The sequence below is a fragment of the Oncorhynchus kisutch genome, linkage group LG18 (assembly GCF_002021735.2).
Source record: "Oncorhynchus kisutch isolate 150728-3 linkage group LG18, Okis_V2, whole genome shotgun sequence".
Taxonomy (NCBI): domain Eukaryota; kingdom Metazoa; phylum Chordata; class Actinopteri; order Salmoniformes; family Salmonidae; genus Oncorhynchus; species Oncorhynchus kisutch.
The window spans coordinates 17,521,678-17,527,591 of record NC_034191.2 but is presented as its reverse complement, the minus strand read 5'-3'; the positions used below and the strand labels follow the sequence as shown (position 1 = coordinate 17,527,591).

At 45.0% G+C, this 5,914-nt stretch overlaps 1 protein-coding gene across 1 annotated transcript in view; it reads left to right on the top strand.

Moving 5' to 3' along the window:
- The first annotated feature begins 2,208 nt into the window (after positions 1 to 2,208).
- The window catches only part of LOC109909474 (protocadherin Fat 3-like), a 335,512-nt gene continuing 331,806 nt past the window's right edge, over positions 2,209 to 5,914 (top strand). Inside the window, 1 exon segment of the mRNA XM_031796332.1 lies at positions 2,209 to 2,331. The gene's annotated coding sequence lies outside the window, so the exon portion shown is untranslated.

Sequence of the window (5,914 nt, the reverse complement as noted above, 5' to 3'; positions counted from 1 at the left end):
CATACCAATACCAATTGACATACCTTTATATGCCTTCTTGTCTGTATGCCTGCAGACACAGACACAAAAGTGAGCAGTTCAGTCATCTGCACCCAATACAGCTACCGTAGCCTTCAACATATTCTAATAGCCGACATATTCTTACCTTTAGATTGATATTAATTGAATTGTGTCCATTTTCTGTTTTAGAAAGATCTGCACAGATATGAAAAAGTAGATGGTATCATCATAAAACAATATCAATTTAGATCATACAAGGGACAACCCTTACCTTAAGGATATCTTGACATTTTTCAGTAAGTACCTGCACCTGCTGTCCTTTCAAATTAAAATCCAAATGTTTCAGTTGGGCAGTTAGGTTCCTGCAAAAACCCCAATCAACTAAGGAGGTTCCTCGATGAACCACACCTCCTATGGGGTTATTGGAAGAACCTTTTGGGGGCATTTTCAGTGCCAAGAACCCTTCCGTTCTTCAAATAACTTTTAGGATCTTAGAAGAACCCTTGTTGAACCCCTATTTGTTTTAGTGTAGGCTACGCAGTATTCTTTGTAGTATAAAAACAAATGCATGCACTTGGGTGTCCTGTACCAGTAAGAAATGAAATCTACTTCCCCTCCTGGCTACCACATACTCACTCTCAAGGTCACATTCTCTGGACAAAACCTAATCGGAAACTATTTAGTCCATTATCTCTACTTGAACTTTATGGGCTGACCAACAGTGTTTTAAATAGTGATCTAAAGACAGTGTCAAGCACAGCAGCAATCTCTTGTCTGACAGGGCTTTAGATAAATATGTCATGACAGAGTTAGTACTCTCACAGGTCAATAGTATTGAGTAATTAGACCAATAGAACGTTTATTATCTATTTAGACATATTTGCTTCTATTTAAGGCCAAAAACGATTATTCTGTAATGCTTTGAACTGTGTTGAACCTGGCCCTTAGAATGAGCGTTTTTAAATCAAATTCTTTGTTGCTAAATAATTGCTTGCCATGAGGTTTTGTCTTTCAGAAACTGGTCCAAACGTGAGCCGTCTCCAATCTGTCAAGGACATTAATAGTGACTCCCACAGCAGCCTACCACAGCTTCACATGAACTAACCGGAGAGAGCATATTTAGCCCACCTCATCAAAAGAAAAATGCCCATATTTGCTATTTTAAAGGCGAGCCTCCTCTAACATGCAGAGACGTGAATAGCCTATTTCTGTCAGTGTATATTGGCAGTACCACCTACCTATTGCTTCATTCAACGTGTTTGGAGTTCACCGACAGTGAATGAAGGTTTGGAGAGAGCGATGTGATTGGTTAGCTCTATAGGCCAACTGTATCAGTTTTCACAGGCACAGCACATATCATTTTTGGTTTGAAATACATGAATTAATGTAGCCATAATGTTAACAGCTCTTATTTAGTAAGCATTAGTCAGATCTTTAAAGGATGCTTACACAATCCTGCGTCCCAATATAAAAAAAAGTGAACCTTTATTTAGGCAAGTAATTTAAAGAACAAATTCTTATTTACAATGACAGCCTACACCGGCCAAACCCGGACGACGCTGGGTCAATTATGCATCGCCTTATGGAACTCCCAATCACGGCCGGATGTGACACGGACTGGATTTGAACCAGGGACTGCAGTGATGCCGCTTGCACTGAGACGCAGTGCCTTAGACCGCTGCACCACTCGTTAGGCCAAATAGGATCATATCTAACCCATCTCTGTTCCCCCAAAGTCTCATTCATCGAGCCTTAATAACTCCTACACAGATGGTTTATAAATCATTTATAAACACATGGCATACAATAGGCTTTAAGGAATAGGCCTATAACAGCTTTACATGTTGCTATGCCAAATGTGGCATATGCTACCCTATACATAGCATAGTCTTTTTATATCATTCACATGTTCATTTTGCTTCTCTGGATTAAAGTAGACCAAATGCCTTTCCCAGTGAGATATCAATAGTAAATCAATGTCCTGTCCTTACTGGTGAGTTCAGAAAACGGTGACTACTGTGGTCTGTTGTGTTCGAGTTGGTTCCTATCCTGTCATGTCATGCAGTGATTTATTTATTTTCTGTTTGTACTCCGGTAGGCTGCGCTGTGCCCGCGCATCCCTCCGCGCCTCTCAGTCTCCGCGCCCCCCTCTACTGTGCTACTGCTCCAGTACCACTGCACGAGAGTAGATTTTAAGCACATTGCGGAGTGGAGGCTAGCCGAACGCGGACTACTGCTGGTGGACTGATCGGAGCGTTCCTTTACAACTTCTATGGATACTTCAAAGTAGCTAAGAGTTACGCCAAAACGGATTTTACACAGAATGGAAGGGTAAGTTGTATTCGTTTCAAATGAATGAAAAATGTTGCTGCAGATATCGAGAGTGAAAGTCGGTTGCAGTAACCTAGTCATTCATTAGCTAGCAGCCGAGCTAGTCCTATTCATTAAACCCGATGATGAGTGAGTGAGTGTGGTGCGGGGGCTTGCTTGGAATGCGGTCAACGGATTTAGAAGGTTGCATTCGCAGGTTTTTAAACAGCACGGATGAGTTTGATGGGAGGGCAAGGGAGAGTATAGATCCGCTAAATATTAACAACTACAACGGCGGCTTTTCATCAATACTTGCCCTCCAGCCCCCTCGCATTTGGATCTGTTGCTCGCTGATTTAAATGTATATGACAGGCTGGTCGATATTGTGCAGCGGGGAGGGTAGACACTCGTTGCTGGTTGCGACATTAGGCAGGGTACCCCAGGGAATGGGAAAGGGAAAGTTGTTGGGAGGTTTTTTCAGCGTATTTGTAATGGAGGAAATAGCTTTTCAAATGCCCAGGACAGTGTCCCAGCCATGAAGAAAGTTGCAAGCATGCGGGTTGAGAACTCAAGTCGGCGACGGTGCAAACCCCGACCAAGAAATATGACATCGTGAGCATCGTGTAGGAAGGAGCTGAATAATCAAGTTAAACGATGCATCTACGGTGGTACACATCTGCACCGAGCATAACCCCTAAATTAAATATCAGATAGTGTAAATGATAAATGTGTCTAGATATGTAATGTGATGCGTTTAATGTATATCCTATGTCACAACATTAAATGATGGGGTGCAGGTGCATCTCCCTATAGCCCTACTCAACTAGAATACGGAACATGGCTCGTAATGGCAGGGAAATAGGGGACTTGCCATGAAGAGTTTAATGTAGGGAAACGTGCTGTTTTGAAAGGAAAATAATGCAGTTTATGTATAGAATACAACCCATATAATTTGATATTAATAATATACACTGGTAGTAGCCTAACCTATGGTTTTGCAAAAGCCCACATAGCGGTGGGTTGTAAAGAGGCACTTGCTTGTGCGGCACTTCAATTATCTGGCAACATGGCTTGCTCTCTCTTCGGGAAATTTAAATAAAAAGGTTGAGCTTGGAATGTTTTTACCACGAAGCCCAGTGCCCCAGCAAATGACCCTTGGTTTACACTGCAGCAAAGTACTGCTCAATGAATGGATCAATTGGTATTATCTTAGCCACGCTCTAAATATAAGCAGCACACTCCACGGTTTGTCTGAGACTGGAATGTGGGCACCAATATAATAGACCATTCTTCATCACAACTGGTGCTATGCCACGAGGTGATGCATGGCTGTCCGGACCAAAACGTTCTTCAAACCAATGTGTGAGTGACACCCTGAATATAATTGATGCAGGTGGGATACGTATATATGGACAATGCTTCTATGACGTTAAGAATAATATTTAAATATATATGCTGTCCAAATTGATAGTATCCAAACTCAGCAGTCACACATGACATGGTTTTCAGATTGAGGATGATGGACATAGTACCGTTTAGTTATCGATGTAAGGCATGCAAATAGAACGACTGACGCATAGACGTCAGTCTGTCCATCTGCTTCGAGGACCCGGTGGGCGTTGAGCATGAAGAACACTAACGGTGTGTGTTTTAGCGCGCGCATTAGAAGGTGTTTTCCTGGGTGGTTTTATGGTGGTTAGAAGGGTTGTTATATTGTGGAACTATTAAATCCCGCCTTGTTTAGCCTATCAGCAGAATTGTGCCTACGGTTTTTGTGGCGGAGCCGCAATTATTCCTTAATTATCTATCAATTCACAACTTCTCAGGGAAAACGATCCTAATGCCATAGAGCATTGACATTGGACATATTTTGTTTAGACTAATAGGGTTACTTTGTGTCTGTGTGTGCAACAACTAAGGTTTGGAATAGGGTTGGGAAGTGGTTGTGTGTGCTCCCTCTCTCTCTCTCTCTCTCTCTCTCTCTCTCTGTCTCTCTCTCTCTCTCTGTCTCTGTCTCTGTCTCTGTCTCTGTCTCTGTCTCTGTCTCTGTCTCTGTCTCTGTCAATTCAATTCAATTCAATTCAATTCAAGGGCTTTATTGGCATGGGAAACATGTGTTAACATTGCCAAAGCAAGTGAGGTAGACAACATACAAAGTCTCTATCTCCATCTGTTTGTGAGCGTGTGGATTTTGTGCGTTTTGCTTAGTGATCGCGGTTCTGCTCTACAAGAGAGAGGAAGGGACACGGCGTCTCACCTTTCAGTGGGCGAGCGGCGAGGCAGGCAGGGCAGACCACCAAACAGCTGTCTGTTGCCTTGCTTCGTCGGGCTGCGTTACACCGCGCTGCTTCCCCCTCTGGTTCCTCATCCTGTTTCCCCGCACAGACACACAGTCATGTTGGTCTGATTTGAGCCACGCGGTGCTGGTGCTCAAAACAAAAGTCAGATTCAGTGTTTGTGTCATTGTTCTCCACCTCAGGCAGTTCAGTGGTAAGCAGCCTGTCAGTAATGACCTCTCCTCCTCAGGCAGTTCAGTGGTAAGCAGCCTGTCAGTAATGACCTCTCCGCCTCAGGCAGTTCAGTGGTAAGCAGCCTGTCAGTAATGACCTCTCCTCCTCAGGCAGTTCAGTGGTAAGCAGCCTGTCAGTAATGACCTCTCCTCCTCAGGCAGTTCAGTGGTAAGCAGCCTGTCAGTAATGACCTCTCCGCCTCAGGCAGTTCAGTGGTAAGCAGCCTTAGAGTATTGACCTCCAGATGCAGGCTCACAAGGAGAACTCACTCGCCCCCCTCCCCACTTCTCTTATTCTCCCCTTCACTCTCCCCTCCACTCTATAGACTGGGCTAAAATTCTCCCACCCGCCTCCCCTCCTCCTCTCTCTTTACTCCCAACCCCCCTTCTCAATCTCCCCTCCCCTGCTCACTACTGCTCTAAAGACTGGGCTGAAATGCCTATACCTTCTCCCCCATCCTTCCCCCCTCTACTCCTCTTGACCCCCCTTCCGTCATCCCTCTCTCTCTTTCATCCCTCACTCGCGGGTCTCCCGGGGGTTGATGAGCGTCTGTTCGTGCCAAATGCCAACACTGTCTGGAGTGACCCCCCTTTCTCCCTGTGTGTGTGAGGAGGAGGATCTCAAGCCTCTCTCGCTCCCTCTTCTCTTCAGTGAGGTGGGGGATGGCAGCTGCTGTGTGCTGCTGTTTTGTCCCCTCTGTTTGTGCTATTGTGTGTGTGTGTGTGTGTGTGTGTGTGTGTGTGTGTGCATGTGTGTGTGTGCGTGTGTGCGTGTGTGCGTGTGTGTGTGTGTGTGTGTGCGTGTGTGCGTGCGTGTGTGTGTGCGTGTGTGTGCGTGTGTGTGTGTGTGTGTGTGCGTGTGTGCGTGCGTGTGTGCATGTGTGCGTGTGTGTGTGTGTGCGTGTGTGTGTGTGTGTGTGTGTGCGCATGCTACCATGTTTGTGTCATTGTTCTCTGCAAACTGCTGGAATGCACTTGAATGCTGTTCTGTCAATGTATGAGGTCCTCTAGATTCCCAAATTTATTGCCCACTTCTAATCTAAACATGGGCTATGGATCTTTATCCCCCACCAACTCTCTTTCTCTCTCTTACTC